Source organism: Grammomys surdaster, unplaced genomic scaffold (assembly GCF_004785775.1).
Source record: "Grammomys surdaster isolate TR1022 unplaced genomic scaffold, NIH_TR_1.0 126278, whole genome shotgun sequence".
Taxonomy (NCBI): Eukaryota; Metazoa; Chordata; class Mammalia; order Rodentia; family Muridae; genus Grammomys; species Grammomys surdaster.
The window spans coordinates 6,914,832-6,931,899 of NW_021621078.1; the positions used below are offsets into that span (position 1 = coordinate 6,914,832).

General features: G+C 49.0%; 1 protein-coding gene across 1 annotated transcript in view; it reads left to right on the top strand.

The window, feature by feature from the left end:
- Positions 1-5,893: 5,893 nt before the first annotated feature.
- Positions 5,894-17,068, top strand: part of Rph3al (rabphilin 3A like (without C2 domains)) — a 93,613-nt gene continuing 82,438 nt past the window's right edge. The window contains exon 1 of the mRNA XM_028759352.1: positions 5,894-5,924. The gene's annotated coding sequence lies outside the window, so the exon portion shown is untranslated. The remainder of the gene's footprint in view (positions 5,925-17,068) is intronic.

Here is a 17,068-nt window from a genome sequence, read left to right on the forward strand (position 1 = left end):
CTCTCTCTCTCTCTCTCTCTCTCTCTCTCTCTCTCTCTCTCTCTCTCTCTCTCTCTCTCTCTCCTTACAAACAGGGCCTCATTTAGCTCAAGCAGAATCTGAACTCACTATTTAGCTGAGGGTGGCCTTGAACTGCTGATTTTCATGCTGACACTCCAGATGTGCACCACCATGCCTGGCTCTGGCTCATTCTCTTTCTCCTCCTTTCATCCAGCTACTGGGCCAGAGTTCTTGGCAACTATCAAGGAAGGAGGCCCCTGAGGCTGCATACCAACTGCTCCACAGACAATGTCCCAGGAATGTTGCAGAAGAATAAATCAGCAGTCACAGGCCACTGTCAGCCCCAAACACTTACAGCATGAGCCAGTGGGATTAGACACATATAAATGGGTGGCTTCACCTAACTTTTTGAAATGTAAAAAATAGATTGATTTTTCTTCTACTGTCAGTGTGTATGTTTGTCACAGTCAGCATTTAGAAGGAGGCTTTTTGTGTATGGCCCGAAAGGCAAGAAGAGAATTGAGACACAATCACTAAATTCTACCAGTGTGTCTCTGCTCATAGGAGCATGCCTATAACCTAACACCTGGGTACCTGTGCACAGATTGTATATTACATAAATCAAGGACACTTGCAAATACACGAAGCTCTATAATGAGGATGTGTTACACATGCATATTCATAGTCTTCAGTTAGCAAGAGATCCCACCTGTGAGACCTGATATGTATTTATCTATGTAATCTGATATGTATTTATCCTTGTCTTGTGCATTCAATAGGAAAATGCCCCCACCCCTTACTGGTTCTCTGCTTTGAGACAAGATTTCAAGTGGCCCAGGCTGGCCTCCAACTCTCTATATAGCTGAGGATAATCCATGGGCTCCTGGCCGTCCATTTCTTTCCTGAGTGCTGAGAGTACAGGCATGTTACCACCATGCCTGGTTTTATTTCCACGCTGGGGATGAACTCAGGATCTTGTACACTACAAGCAAGCATTCTATCAACTGAGTTACGTCCTCAGCCCTGGTATTTCTTATAGGTACCTCAAAATTGTAAGTGTCTAGACGAGTGGCCACTGATTATCAGGCCCTCACATTAACCTTCGCTAGCTTGGTTTTCTGCTCTGTCTGCCCATTTCTACACTAGTCCAGCCTTCTCCTGCTTGTTCCTCTGGGTTATTCCTTCTCGTTCATGTCCTTCCCAACATGGGTCCAACTGCAGACTCCCACTCCTCTTTCATGTCTCTGCCCCAGGGTTTCCAAGAGAAGCTCTCCATGTCCTGTCACACTGAGGCTTACACTTGTGCCTCCATTCCCCCGGCACGAGGACTGATTACAGGCTTGCCCTGCCTCTCCCAGCTTCTATGCGGGTACTGGTCCTGAACTCCAGTTCTCATGGTTATGTGGCAAACACTTTATTGACTGAGCCATCTCCTTCACTACCACCCCTCCTGAGGAAAAAAAATCAAATTGTGTGTGTGTATGTGATTATATGCAAGTGAGCACTGGTACTTTCAGGAGCCAGAAGCAAAGGCCCCCTCGGAGCAGGCAGGACAAAAGGTGGTGTGACATGAACTGCAAAGAGCAGTATGTGCCCTTAATCACTGAGCCAGCTCTCCAGTCCCCACCACCTCTTACGTTTTGAGAAGGGTTTTACTCTGTGCCTGAATGACCTTGAGCTCCATGGCAGCCCTCCTCCATGCTGAGGTTACAGGGATAAGCCACTATCCTGGTTCTTCCCAGCTCTTGGTGACACCAGGTAATCCTCTTTTGTGTGTCTTCATCCGAGTGTCTGTCTCCACCTTCACATGCATGGCCCTCACGTGTCATCCTTCTTGTGGGGTTTAGGGCCAATTAGATATTAAGGATATCTCGCTGTGAGATACTTAATTTAAGGTCTGCTAAGACCTTTAAATTTTTTTTATGTGCATTAATATTTTGCCTGCATGTGTGTCTGTGAGATTGTCAGATCTGGAGTTACAGACAGTTGTGAGCTGCCATGTAGGTGCTGGGATTTGAACCTGGGTTCATCTGGAAGATGCAGTCAGTGTCCCTTAACCACCAAACCATCTCTCCAGCCCCGACTTTTTTTTTTTTTTAAGACAGGGTTTTTCAGGGGCTAGAGAAATGGCTCAGAGGTTAAGAGTTCTGGCTGCCCTTCCAGAGGTCCTGAGTTTAATTCCTACAACCACATGGTGGTTCATAACAATCTATAGTGAGATCTGGTGCCCTCTTCTGGCCTGCAGGTGTACATGCAGACAGAATGCTGGATATATAATAAATAAATCTTTTAAAAAGAGACAGGGCTTCTCTGTGTAGCCTTGGCTGTCCTCAAACTCAGAGATCAGTCTCCCTCTACCTCCCAAGTGGTGGGATTAAAGGTGTGCACCACCTTTGCTCTCTCTCTCTCTCTCTCTCTCTCTCTCTCTCTCTCTTTCTTTCTTTCTCTCTCTCTTAACAAAACAGGTCACAGTTACAGGTTCTAGGCTTGACGTGGACATTTTCTCTCAGGTCCTAACTTAATCCATCAGATCTGTAAATCTAAGTTCCACTGTCTTCTTTGGTTCCACTTGTCTCCCCCGCAGTAAAGAAGAAGGGGATTCGACCTTCCTTCGTCATATGTGTCCTCAAGATTTAAGATTTTAGGGCCTCCCCAGGAGCCCCTTTGTGATGATCTAATACAGCTGTTTGACTCCTGAGCACTTGCCTAGAGAAGTTACCCCTCAACCTCTACAGGCTGGGGTTCCCTGGGCTCCAGGCACCTTCTTGATCTGGGATCCTTCTTGACTGCTGGACCTCAGCTGTTGTCTGCCGATCACTCTTGGCCTTTGAGCCTGCCTTGTGGAGATAGGCCTGCCCTCTCCTACCTGCTCTGCTTTACCACTGCAAGCTAGCCAGCTCCTCACCTTCCCTCTCATGATCGGCTAGGTTGGAAAGCGGCCCTGGGTACTTGGTTCTTACTGGGAGGAAAGGTGTTGGTGTGAGAGGAAGGTGACCCTCAAAGGACATGTAACAATGTTTGGAGGCACTTTCTATTGTTATAACCCAAGGGGCATAAGTGGGTTTGTACTACTACCTAGTATAGAAAGACTAGGAATGCTACTAAACAATCTCAATGAACAGGATAACCATGTGATAAAGGAGTCCCTTGCTGAAAATAGCAACAGTGTGGTGGCCCAGTGGCCTTGCTCTACCTCTGTGCCTATCCTAAGCTTCAAGATAGAGGCCCAATTCTCAAATAAAGTAAAACAAAATCAGATAAACAAACAAATAAAAAAACCATCATCTCCCCTCAGACTCTGCTTCTACATGGGTACCAGTTCCAATGACGTTCTCCCAGGAAGCTGCCCTTCCAGGCATCCTGGACAGCCTGGAAGAGTCTTCTGGTGGTGTGATGGTGATGGGGAGGCACAAAGGGCCTTAAAGGCAAGCCTGCTTGCTCATAACTCCCTCCTAGGGAGCTCAGTCAGCAGCTCTCAGTGGCAGCGGGGGTGGAGTGAGAGGTGGGAGTTAAGGTCTCTTAGGGAGTCTTGGCAAAGGTCCTTATCATCTGTCCATCAAACAGGACAGAGAGGTTCCAGTTTGAGTTTCGAGGTGAGGGGAGTGTCCTAGCTAGCCAGACACCAGTGTTCCCTTGCTGTCTGAGTCCATTCTTGTCTCTGCTGTGAAAGCTCTTGGGAAGCAGAAGCCCTTCCAGTTTGTTCACCTGTGTCCCTGGTACCTCAACATAATTACTCTCTGTTGCAAAACAATGCCGTTCTGTTGACAGTGAATGAAGAGTCTGCCTTCTTTAGAGAACAGGTGGATTTGCAGCTGGCAAGGAGAAGGGCTGGGGATGTGACTCCGTTGGTAATGTACGTGCTTAGCACACATAGACTGCCTCTGATTCCAAGCACGACATAAACCCTTGCTGCCACAGGCCTGCGATCTCAGTGCTGAGAAGGTAGAAGGGAGAGGGCTGAGGTTCAAGAGCCCCCTCTGCTACACACAGAGCTTGAGGCCAGCCAGGGAGACAGGATCTTAGAAATGGACCTGTGGTCTCCTTTTGTATTGTTTTGACAAGGTCTTTGCTCTGTTGTCCATTTTGTCCATGATGATATCGATGGCCTTGAATTTGTGATCCTTCTGCCTTGATCTACTGAATAGCTGGGACTTCAGATAGACACTATGCCCTGGTTTTTGTTTCTTCCCTCAAGCTGAAGATAAAAGGCACCCTGCCCACAGAGCTGCACTCCAACCCCATCTGTAATCCCTTCTAAGGAAAGTTTGCGTGGATTGAAGAGCAAAAAAAGATGAGGCCACTGTGAACTTTGCCAAGTGGATGTGGAGGAGGCTCCCCTACAGCATGGAAAGAAGAGTCGGCAAGGTTAAAAGAAAGGACTTGGAGCAAGAACTCATGCAGCTGGTGGTTGGCCCAAGATGGAGCATATATTCCCATCTGTGGGCCCTCTTACACACAGACAGACATACAGACACACATGTGGCCCATTCAGTGGCCATGTGGGAGCCACCATTGAGGATGGGGCCATTTCACACAGGAGCAGGACAAGAGGGCCTAGGGTGTGTCTCTTTTCATACACAAGATGCCCCCAGGTAACAGCCAAACAAGAACAGTAGGTTGTATAAGGACAGTTGTGTTGCTGCTGGGGGCCCTGTGTGAGATACTTAGGAAATAAAGAAACTGGCAAGAGTCCTCAGTCCAACCCAAGTACACGTCTGAAGTACCACGAGCGCCCACTAGAGGCCTTGCTTGTTGGAGGAGGAAAAGTTTTGCAGGCTAAAGCACTGACTAAAGCAAGGGACCTCACAAGGCAATTGGGGTATCAGCCAGTTCCTCACGGCCCATTTTCCAAAGAGAGGCTGGGTCACCTCAGAAACTGATTGCGCTGTAACAGGTTATGCATGCTGTGAGGGACACCTAGAAGGGAGCTTGTGGGTGGACAGGTAGCCCTGCATCCTTAAGATCTGAGGATTAGGGAAATGACCAGGGTGGAGACGATGACATTATTAACCCCCGCTACTGACCCTTACAACCAGCCAGCCTTGGGTTAGGGGCTTCCCTGCATTCAGTTCTCATTCTTCTCTCCCTCGGGCAGAGAAGACTGATACACATTGCAATTTATATTCAGTCAAATTAAACGGAGTAACACATCCAGTCCCTTCTTCCTAGTGTCTAGGGCAGCTATACAACATCTCTGTACTACAGGAAGTTCCTGGCAGGTCTCACAGATTCACACAAGATCACATTTCCCATAGGGACGATCAGAATCCAGATGAAAGTAGATACAACCTAATGGGGGCTGCCAACTTAATATGGCAATCAGGAGTCCCAGGCTTTTCACCTGGCTACTGATGTCCAAAGCCATCTCAGGATTTTTTTTTTCTTCAGCGTTTAGCCTAAGGGCCTGGAGAGATGTCTCCACTCCACTTGGATGCATACCATTCAGGCTTATAGCGGCTGGAAATGAATACAGCTTGATTCATTTTGAACTGGTAGAGTTCAAGACAAAGCAGACAAGAGCTTAGGCTCTGGGTGGCTTCTTCCTTTGCAGACTGTAGCATCCATTCGCGCCTCCTCCAGTCATTCATTCTACAAACACACATTGAACACCAGCTAGTGTTAGGTTTCCAGAAACCGTATCTTTTGCCTCCTGGGGTTGCTAGAAGAGGCTTGAAGCTCCTTAAAGAAAAGACGGAGCTGTTCGTTATCTGTAACTAAAAGGAGCCCTCGAGATCCATTCCGTGCCAAGAAGAGCCTTCTAAAGAGGATGGTGCCTATCAGATGGCCTCAGGCCAGGGCTCTTCAGCTGGCAGGAACAGGTCCCAGGTCAGAGATGGGCGGACCGGGGCGGGGCGCTCGCCCGGTACCTGAGGTGGCCACCAGAGGGCAGCCAGGGAGCGCGCCCGGCCGGGGCGAAGCCCCAGGTAAGTGTAGCTAAAGTGGGGCCACCCCCATTTCTGGGGCCCAGTCTCTCGGGACCCGGGTGTGTGTGTTTGGCTTCAAGATGTGGGCCAAAGCGCGTGCACGCGATGGTCGATGAGCTAGAGCTCAGATCCTGAAGATGTTGGAACTTGGGGTGGGGACGGTTCCTGAGCACCGTTGGGGCGCCTGCAGGGCCTGGCGCCCAGCTGCCCTCCTGGGTTTGCCCGCCGTCTCTCTCCCTCGGTTGCTGGAGACTCTGATCTGCTCGAGATCTGTCCCGGGACAGCGCTGCGGTCCGCTCCGCCGGCGCGCTCGTACTCCTAGGGTTTAGCTCACAGCTCGGAGCGGAGGGTGTACCTCCCGCAGCCCCGGGTGTGTCCCCGGCGCGGAGCGGCGCCGGGCGCGGGCGGCCGGTGGGGGAGGGGCGCGGGAGGTGCGGACGGCAGGCGGCGCTGGGGTGAGCGCTCCCGCGACTGAGTCAACAAGTGCGGAGCCCAGCGAGCGCGCGCGGGCGGCGGGAGGGGCCTGCAGGTGGTGACCCGCGTCGCGATCTCTCAGTGCCCGGCCGGGGTGGGGTGGGTGGGATCCAATGTTTTCGGTGACTGGCGTTTGTGTGGGGTGTCCTCGGCCCTGGACAAGGCCAAGGGCCTTTGGCTGGTCTCAAACGGGCTGGCTGGCGTTCAGGAGTGGGAACCCGAAAGCACGTGGAGCCTTTGAGTGTGCAGGGTGGAGGGTGTCCTCCGTGCCAGCGGGTTCTGCCCCTGGAACCCCCTTCCCTGCTGTCAGACAGGTTTGGGGGAGTGTTTCAATCCACGCGGGGCGCCACCGGGAGCTCAGAATGGCGACCCTCCCTGCCCGCTCCCAGGGGTTTCAGGCCGTCTGCGAACTCTGAGGTGGACTAGGGCAGAGCGACTCGACTTTCCACCCGTGTGTCTGATACATCTTTAGCGGTCCCCCTGGTGAAAGGTGGGATGCTGAAACTGGAAACCCGATCTCAGTGAGATCCAAGTGAAAAGTCGCTGTCAGTCGGTTTGTGCAGCGGGGAAGCTTTGATCCTCGCGACAGCAGAGGGCAGGGGAGGGAAAGAAGTGTCCCAGAGCAAGGGGAAAGCCTCTAGGAGAAGCCACCCCTTATAGTTCAGGCTCTGTCTCGCCCCCACCCGGAGAGATTGCGCCTTCCATCGCTGCCTCTTGACAGCCGCTTAGCTCCCAACTGAAAAAAGCAGAACCGTGAGGTGAGCTTTGCTCTCACTGTCACATTTTCCACAAGTGCTCAGCACCTGCTGCTGTCCTCCTCCCTAACCCTGCAGCCCAGATTGCTGTCCTGCCACTTAGCAGAAGTGCAAACTGGCCTTCCGGAGAGCCTCCCTCCCTCCCGTCCCCACTCCCTACCCACCGCCGGGGGCCGCGCGGGGGGGCTGTGGAAGACTGGGGGGGGGCATCTGTTTTGCAGCCTTCCCTACCGGTAGTCTTATTTCTGGGCAGGCTTCCCTTCCCTTTTGTTCCCCAGTTGTTTCATTCTCAGCCCTCTTGTTTGTGCTTTCCAGGCTCAGTTCATGGTTTCTCACGCAGTGGCCTTGGAGAGGCTTTCGGGTCACACTACCTTGTGCCTAGTCCTGTCCAGGCTTTCTTGGGGTGCCCCACGGTCTCTCAAGAATAGTCTGAGTCTGGATGGGTGTCTCAGACAGGAGCCTTTCTTATTCTACCAGACTACATTTGCCTCTGAGGGGTCCAGCCTCTCTCCCTCTGGGACAGGCTGGCCCTGACCTAGAACAGTGTAGGCTAGAATACTGACTTCTGCTGCCAGCCTGCACGGCAAACAATCGGACATGTTACCTCTAGAAGGGGCGGCTTTTGACCCTGTCATTGACCTCTAAGAAATCCTCAGTCTCTGGTTTTCCTCAGGCCTTTTGGGGCCCACTCCTTTGCTGGGTTCTCGGGCTTTCAGTCCTGGGCTTTGTTCACATTGGTTTCCAATCCTGAATCTTCTCTCTTCCCCTTCACAGTCAGTCACCCTTGTCCCTCCCTGTACTACTTAGCTCAGGTGCTCTTGCCTGAGAAAGCTTGATCCCCCTGTCTGGAATCCCACTGATCCAGGATCCCTTTCCTAACTCTGCATCCTTAACCACAGCTGTCATGCCATTTCCGTTTCAGCCTCTCCGGTTTTCCCCTGAATCCTTAGCACTGTAAGTCCTGTAGGTGTTCAGTGAAGTGCCCCCAAATTTCTGAGAACTTTCCACCCCACGCCTGGAGCCCTGCTCAAACTAAATCTCCCTCAGAGAGCTGCTGATTCTTTCAGATTCTTGGCCTTCTGCTCCTCTAGGCTCCTGAGCCATTAGGTTGTGTTCTATGCAGTTTAAATACATTCTCTGCTGTTGGCTTCTCAACCAAGAGTGGACATTCTGTGTTCTAAGCTGGCCGCTGTACCAAGGGGTCCAGGCCTTTATTGGTTTTTATGTTCTTGAAGCACTCAGAGAGGTGGATACCAAGATTATTGTCTCCATTCTGCCTATCAGGAAGCAGTCTCAGAGAGGGCCAGGGACCTGTCTGACTCACACAGCTCATATGCGGGTGGGCAGAGCTGAGGTGGAATTCAATCCTGCAGGCTCCAAGCTGTCTTTAGATACAAGGATTTGTTGTTTGCCCTGAAGGTGTATATGTTCTACATCTCCAGAGTCCCCTCAGTATCTGGCCCTGGTGTGCAGGGCATACTGGTGTCTTGGGACTCTTCTGGACTGTAGGAAAGGACTAGATAACAGACAGCTAGGTAATGGTATCCTTGACTCCAGCGGTTGTGACATCAGTCAGGGAGGCCCTGGAAACATGCCGTTCTTGATCTGGCTTTAGAGCTGTGGGGCAGAGAGTTCTGTTGGGGTGTGGGGGGTGGAGTAGGGGGTCCTCAGGTCTGACCTTCCAGAGTTCCCTAAGTGCCCATCCCCTAAGGACACTTGGGGTTCCCTTTTTGAACCTCCAACTAAGTTTCTTTAGGAGGCCCCCTTCCCTTCTCTTGGAGGCCACTGTCATAGGAAAATGAGCTCTTGCTGTGAAATCCTGTTACCATAGCAACCAGTAGTGTGAGGCCCAAGTCTCCTGCTCCTAGGTCTCCACACTATGTGCTTGGAGGGGCTTTTTCTGTGTTTGCTGCCTGAAGAAATTAAATATTCCGCTCCGCTTTCCTTTTGTGTAGATATTAAATTCTTTTGTTTCTTCAAACCAGTGACTTCTGGGTACTGTTTGTGTCCCAGCAGGTTATAGCCAGGCAGCTGGCACACCATTAGGGATGACCCCAGGGTGATGACCCTGGTTTAGGTCACATTTATGAGTGATACCCAGTTCTCTATGGGTAAAAGCTATGCTGTCTTGGATGCTGGTCAGGAAAGAGGGACAGCAAGGGCTCCAGGGGTGGACAAGCCAGCTTTCTTCTGCTGCTGTTTATAGACCTTGTCCATGGCCACCCAGAACATGGCACCTCAGACATGCGAGAGAGACAGGATGCTTTGGGCAGTGATCACAAGCTATTAATATGGGCCAGATGTGGGGGTGGAGAGACAGCTCAGTGGTTAAGAGCACTAGATGATCTTCCTGGTTCAATTTCTAGCACCCATATGGCAGCTCACAACTGTCTGTAAATCCAGTTCCAGGGTGTGGCACCCTCACACACACACATACATACAGGCAAAACATCAATATAAAAATAAATAAGTCATTAAAAAACTTTAAACAAGCCGGGCGGTGGTGGCACACGCCTTTAATCCCAGCACTTGGGAGGCAGAGGCAGGCGGATTTCTGAGTTCGAGTTCGAGGCTAGCCTGGTCTACAGAGTGAATTCCAGGACAGCCAGGTCTACACAGAGAAACCCTGTCTTGAAAAAACAAAACAACAACAAAAAAAACCACTTTAAACAAACAAAAAGAAAAAGAAAGAAAAAGAAGGATAAGAAAGAAATATGGGCCAAGTGCTCCCAGATGCAGTTTCCTTATTAAATTCTCTGCCAAGGGAAGATAGAAGTATTAACATCATCCCCATTTTGCAGGTAAGAAAACGATGCCCCAGAGAAGTTAAACATTTGTCAGATAACACACAGCAAGTACGTGATGGAGGTGGAGTTCAGCCCTGGAATGTCTGTCCTCATGACTAAGGCTCTGTGTGCTGTTGTACAGCCAATGAAGGGCCATGATTTAAGACTGAAAGGGTGAACAGGGAGGCTGAACAGACCGGCTTCTCTAAGATTCCAAGTGTTAGAGCAGCCGTTTTCAATACTGCATCAGTGCTCCATCCTGGGCAAGAAGCTACAATGGAAAGGCTTGTTCTGAGAGGGCTCAGACTGACATCGGTAAATAGCCAATTATAGGAGAAAGGACTCAGAGTCCTTAGAAATCCGGGCACATGTAGACACTAGAACTTCATTACAGGTGAGAATGAGCAGTTAACAACCGCATGAGTCACACAAGCAGAAATCAGATCGAGCTACAAGCTAGTATAGTGCTACCCCAGAAGCGAAAGGATAGTTTCAGGGCCTGCTATGTAGCCCAGGCTGACCCTGAACTCAAGTTCAAGCAATCCTCCTGCTTTGGCCTCACCAGACTTTTTTTCTTTTAATTTTATTGGTCAAGTGTTGTGTCTATACTGTCAGAATTTATCACTCCCCCACCCTCTTACTGAGGACAGAACTCAGGGTCTTATACATGGAAACAAAGAGTCAACAACTGAGCTATGGCCTAAACCCAGAATTCACTTGTGTGTCGTTTGGTGTATATAGTATGCTTCAATAGAATATACTAAAACAGAAAAAGGGCCACAGTGAACATAACACTGGGGTGTGAACACAGCTCTTATAGAAGGAGCACACATGCTTTTCACCTCACTGACTTTACCTACAACCTTGGCTTTTGGTGACACGTGGGAGGTGGTGACATGAGAGTGAACTTCCATGTTCTAGAAGGAGTTGGCTTGGGGATGAGGGTGCTGGGAGAGCCAGGGTTAGCTCTGTCTGTGCCCTTTGCACAGCACTGGCTCTGTCTACTGGGATGTCACTTAACTAGCAGGTGGCTACTTGGCATGGACACGACCCCCATCCTCCTCCTATCATGGGCCAGGAGTGAAAGGGTGAGGGTACATGTATCCACACCGGCTAGTTACCAGGGGTTGGGTCTTCCTGGAAGAACTGCAGGATCTGAGTCTGGATGTTCTAGGAGACCCAGCTCAGACCCCAGACCTCAGTCCTCAGAGCAAGCTGTCAGCAAAAGAGCATTGCAAGGCCTGTGGCAGACTGCAGAGCCCAGCTGTGCTTCAAGAGCGCCCCTCTGTTCGCGCTGCATTTCCATGCTGCTAAAAATACCCGAGTGCCTTATGTAAGACTGCAGGTATCGCGTGGACACCTTACGTAAAAGCACTCCCTAGACCCTGGACAGTCAGTCACATGTCCCCATGACCATTGTGGCACAGTTATGAAGCTGCTGGTGTTTTCCTGTCAAGGAAGAGAGCTGTGATTGGTGCCCTGTCCTGTCAGTCGTGGTTTTGCCTCATTCACCTGTTGGTGAGGTTTCATTTTTGGGTATGACCCATCTGAGCAGTTGACTGGATGCTAGGCTTTGTGAGATTTGCTCTTCTGCTGGTCCCAAGTCACTGACAACGGACCCTCTGCTTCACCAAGATGCACCATCTCAGAGTTAAAGAGCCTCCTGCATCCTTCAGGAGTCTCCTCCATCATGATGAGGTGACCGTTCAATTTGGCTTGGGTGCCCACAGTGATGGGGACAGCCTATCTCAATGGTAGGCTGTGATTTAATGGGAAAGGTAAACAATGAAAACGAAGGCATACAGTGCAGGCTGAAGCCAAGGAGAAATTTCACAGGGGCCTGGGCCGTGCATCCATGGTTCTGAGGCTTGAAAAGGATGATCACTGTGGATGCAATGTGTGTGTGGTCTGTGTGTGTGCATGTGTGGTTATAAATCAAACACAGCACCTTGGGCATGCCAGGCAAGTACTCTATAATTGTCAGTCTCCGAGTATATGTATTACAAAGTCTATTCATTTTTTTTTTAAGTTCATCCATTTAAGGTCATGTTAGAGTTTCTATTGCTGTGAAGAGACACCATGACCACGGCAACTATTATGAAGAAAGAAGATTGGGGATGGGTTACCATTTAGAGGCTTACCATTCAGGGTTTTAGTCCGTTATTGTCATGGCGGGGATCATGGCAGCACGTAAGCAGATGTGGTGCTGGAGAGGTAGCTGAGAGTTCTACGTCTAGATCTGCAGGCAGCAGGAAGAGTAAGTCAGTAGGCCTGACTTGTGTTTCTGAAACCTCAAAGTCCACTCCTAGTGACACACTTCCTCCAACAAGGCCGTGTCTCCCAATAGTGCCACTCCCCGTGGCCCTACAGGGGCCGTGTTCATTTAAATCACTACAGAGCATGACCTACTTTTTTTTCTTTTTGTAGTGCTAGGGATTACATAAAGGCTTTACATGCTAGACAAGTGCCATGCCATAGAGCTATAATCCGGCTCTATATACTGTTTGTTGTTTTTGAGACAGGGTCTTACTGTGTATCCCTGGTTGACCCAGAACTCATTGTATAGACCCTATCCTTGCCTGTGTAGACCCTATCCTTGCCTGTGTAGACCCTTTCCTTGCTTGTATAGACAAGCCTTGCCTGTCCCACACAGCAAGATCTCACAGGTTCAAGATCCTTTCTGTAATTCAGCTTTTCCGTTCTGTCTCGAGTTCCTCTCCAGTCTTATCTGAATTTTTTTTGGTTTAGAATGGGAGGTAAAATGCTTCCTTGATTTTATTAGCTGAGGCTCCGCTGTCCATGTTTCTCACATATTCTTGTCTTCCAAACTCCCGGAGATTGGCCCATTAACTGCTGCTGACAGTGTTTGAGGGTTTCCGTAGTCCTAAATTTCAAATTCTTCTCATCCTTCCTACAAACTGGTTCCAAAGGCTTAAGAGCCACAGACTTAACCACAGCAGTGGCCTAACTTCTTGTACCAGTTTTCTGTACTGATTACTTTTCCAGTTGCTTCAACAAAGTACCTACAAAGCAACTTACAGAAGGAAGGACAGTCTCACAGTTTGAGTTTACCATCCTCCTTGGCAGGAAGGGAGTGGCTGAAGGAACAGGAAGCAGCTGGTCATGTGACATCAGCAAGCAGGAAACAGGAAATGATGACTGCTAGTACTCAGCTAGCTTTCTCTTATGCAACCCAGGACCCGAACATAGGGAATGGTACTGCCCACATTTAAGAAGAATCTTTTTGCCTCAGTTAACTCAATCAAGGTAATCTTTCACAGATATGCCCAGAGGCTTTTCTCTATCATGATTCTAGAGTCTGTCAAAGAAGCAGAATTGTATAGCCTGTATAGCCATACTGTTAAAAATTCAAGTAAGGGCCAGAGAGATGGCTCAGAGGTTAAGAGCATTGTCTGTTCTTCCCGAGGTCCTGAGTTCACTTCCCAGCAACCACACGGTGGCTCACAACCATCTGTAATGGGATCTGATGCCCTCTTCTGGTGTGTCTGAAGAGAGCAACAGTGTACTCATATACATAAAATTAAAAACAATTATAAAAGGCAGATATCGAGAGCTTCCTCACTCCTACATCCCTCCGCCCTCAGGTGCACTAGATTTGATGGGTCCGTTCTTTCTCCTTCTGATGGCTGTGGAATGTCAGCTTTGCTATAGTATTACAAACGTGCAGGTTTCCAGGATTTCTGTTTCTGTTTTTGTTTTTTTCCTGAATCTGTTATTTTTCCTCCTCTGTCACTTTATCTTTTGTTGTTGTTGTTTTGAGACAGGGTTTCACTGTGTAGCCTAGGATGGCCTGGAATTCATTATATAGCAGAGGATGGTTCTCAGCTCTTTATACCCTGGGTCCACCTCCTGTGCTGGGATCACAAACATGGCATGCCACGTCTTGCTTTGCTCTCAAATTTTCATCATGACTTTACGTTAGTGTCTGGACGTGCAAACCCTTGTTCCTAATTTCCTTGGTTATGCTTGCCTATGTGTTCATTATTCTTTATGAAGTCTATAATGATTCCATTGTGCTTTCTACACGTATCATTAACATTCCATTTGGGACTGCATTCACGCAGTAATAAATAGATGGAGTTTTCCAGCCCAGGGACAGAGTCTTCCCTGTAGTCCGGTTTTCATTTCTGACGTCTCCTGTCAGAGCGCCCAGTTTAGTCCGGTCTTCATTTCTGTCGTCTCCTGTCAGAGCGCCCAGTTAAGTTTCACAGTTGCCTTTTAAAGGGGGTGGTGCACATTTCTTCTTAGGTGTTTTGAGGACAATTTTAAAATTACGTATTTATTTAGTGTCTGATGAATGTGGAAGTGATTCCCTCCTTCTATCATGTGGGGCCCAGGGATCCAACTCAGGCTTGGTGGCTCATTGAGCCATCCTGCCAGCCCGGTGTTTATAGGTTTTGTTGCTCCTAGGAATATAGTGCTGTTTTTCAGCTAGTCCTCCTTCCCTCCATCTCTCCTTTCCTCTTACTCTCTCACCCTTCCCCTTTCTCTCTTCCTCCTTCCCTTCTCCCCTCCCTCCTCCTCCCTCCTCCCTCCCCTCCTCCCTGTGTCCCCCCCTCCCCCCCTCTTCCTCCCTTCTCCCCTCCCTCCTCCCTTCCCTCCCTCTGTCCTTCCCTCCTCCCTTCCCTCCCTCTGTCCTTCCCTCCTCCCCTCCCCTCCCTCCCCTCCTCTCTCTGTCCCTCCCTTCTCCCCTCCCTCCTCCCTCCTCCTCTACCTCCTCCCCTCCCTCCCTTTCTTGTGGTGCTGGGATGGAACTCAATTTACTATTGAACTACCCTTCATCTTCTCATTTTCTTGGTGATTGGATATTATTGACATTTTAATAAAAGTTATTGATTTCTCTCTCTCTCTTTTTTTTTCTTTTAAGTCTTACTATGTCACTTTGGCTGCTTTTGAACTCATGAACTTAAGCTAACTTTCTGCCTCAGCTTCTAAAGTTGCTGGGACCATAGTACCCATCTAGAGGTTATTTTTTTTTAATTGCTAAATATATATACAAAATCATACAGACACATGTGAGCAGTTTGAACAGACTGAGAAGGCAGATGTATATATTCCTGACTTTACACACTGATTTTTTCCATTCATTCGCTTATTTATTCACTCTACTTCCCAATATCAGCCCCCATTCGTCCCAGTTACCCCCACACACAGCTCCTCCCCCTCCCCCTCTCCCTCCCCTTCTCATCTGAGAAAGGGGAGGTCTCCCCTTGGTATCCCACACCCAGGCAGATCAAGACACTGCAGACTGGGCACATTCTTTCCCACTGAGTCAAGACAAGGTGGCCCAGTTAGAGGAAAGGGATCCACAGTTAGGCAACAGATTCACGGGTAGTCCTCGCTCTAGTTGTTGGGGGACCCACATGAAGACCAAGCTGCACATCTGCTACATATGTGTGAGAGGAGGGTGCTAGGTCCAATCCACGCTCACTCTTTGGTTGGTGGTATAGTTTCTGGGAACCCCAAGGGTCCAGGTTAGTTGATTCTGTTGGTCTTCCTATGGAGTTCCTATCCCCCCTGAGTCCCTCAATCCTTCCCCCAACTCATTCACAAGACTCTTCAAGCTCTATCTAATGTTTGACTGTGGGTCTCTGCATCTGTTCCCATCAACTGCTGGGTGGATCTCTCAGAGGACAGTTATGCTAGCTAGGATCCTATCTGTAAGTACAACAGAGTATCATTGATAGTATTAGTGTCCATAGGATGGGTTCCAATTTGGAGTAGTCATTGGTTGGCTATTCCCTCAGTCTCTGTTTTATCTTTTTCCCTGAAAATCTTGTAGGCAGGACATTTTGAGTTGAAGGTTTCATGGGTGGATTGCTGTTCTTATCCCCCTATTGGGTGTCCTGTCTGCCTACAGGATATTGAGCCACTTAAGGGTCCATATCCCCCACTGCTAGGAGTCTCAGCTAGAGTCACCCCCATAGAATCCCTGCCCCCACATTCCAGGTCTCTGGCACATCCTAGAGATATCTCCCCTTGCCCACCACCAATTTTTGTTTCCTGTCCCCTGCTCTCCCTATACCTGGTCCTCCTGCCCTGTCCCCCTCCCCGTCTCCTCACCCATCACCTTCCCTCCCTCCATCCACCTCCGATATCTATTTTATTTCCCCTTCTGAGAAAGATTCAAGCATCCTCCCTGACACCCTCCTTGTTATTTGGCTTTTTGGGGACTGTAGAGCATAGCTTGGTTATTCTATGCTTTATGGCTAATATCTACTTATGAGTACATACCATGTATACATGTCTTTTTGGGTCTAGGTCACCTCATACAGGATAATATTTTCTAGTTCCATCCATTTGCCTGGAAAATTCATGATATCCTTGTTTTCAATAGCTGAGTAGTCTTCCACTTACACACTGATTTTATACCTCTCCTTAAACAGAGCTGTCCACCCTGTCCCCAGGGGACATGCTGACCAGAATAATATTTATAATCACTAACTGCTCTTTACAGCTTAACTACGTAGGTTTATAGCTTTAATATAGTTTGGTTTTGCATGCATTTGAGCTTTTGTAAGTAGAGTCAAATGTATTACTTACTAACAGTCACATTGGTGTGTGCATTTGTGTGTGTGCATGTAAGTATGTGTGTGTGTGTGTGTGTGTTCTGGAGCTTATTATATCCTTGCCTGTGGCTGTAGTTTCTTTTTTATGACTGTAAGTAAAATGCCCACCTTGTTTGTCCCTTCCATTTGCAGATGGGCACTGACATTTTTGCCTCTTCCCAGGTTGAGGCCAGTACCTTTCCAGGTACAAGTTTCTCTGGGCTGCTGTCCCCAAGAGTGGAAGAACAGCCTGAAGCTCTGTGTGTTCCTTCCAGAGTGCCTGCTGCCCCCTCTCACGTCAACTACACTTTGAGTTTATGCTGCCTGGCCTGAGCATGCGAATCTCTCATTGTGGTTTATACAGGAAGTACGTTGGTTGTGGTTGTTTTGTGGGGGTGCAGTGTTTATGGGTTGTTTGTGGTTCCTCATTTACTCTCCTGTACTTTTGTTTACCCCCTCCCTGCCCCCTGATTCTCACTGATTCACAGCAGATCTTGACGCATTCCCGTGGTGGCACTAATCTAACACCTACTTCTGTGCTGTGAATTCTTCTCTGGGAT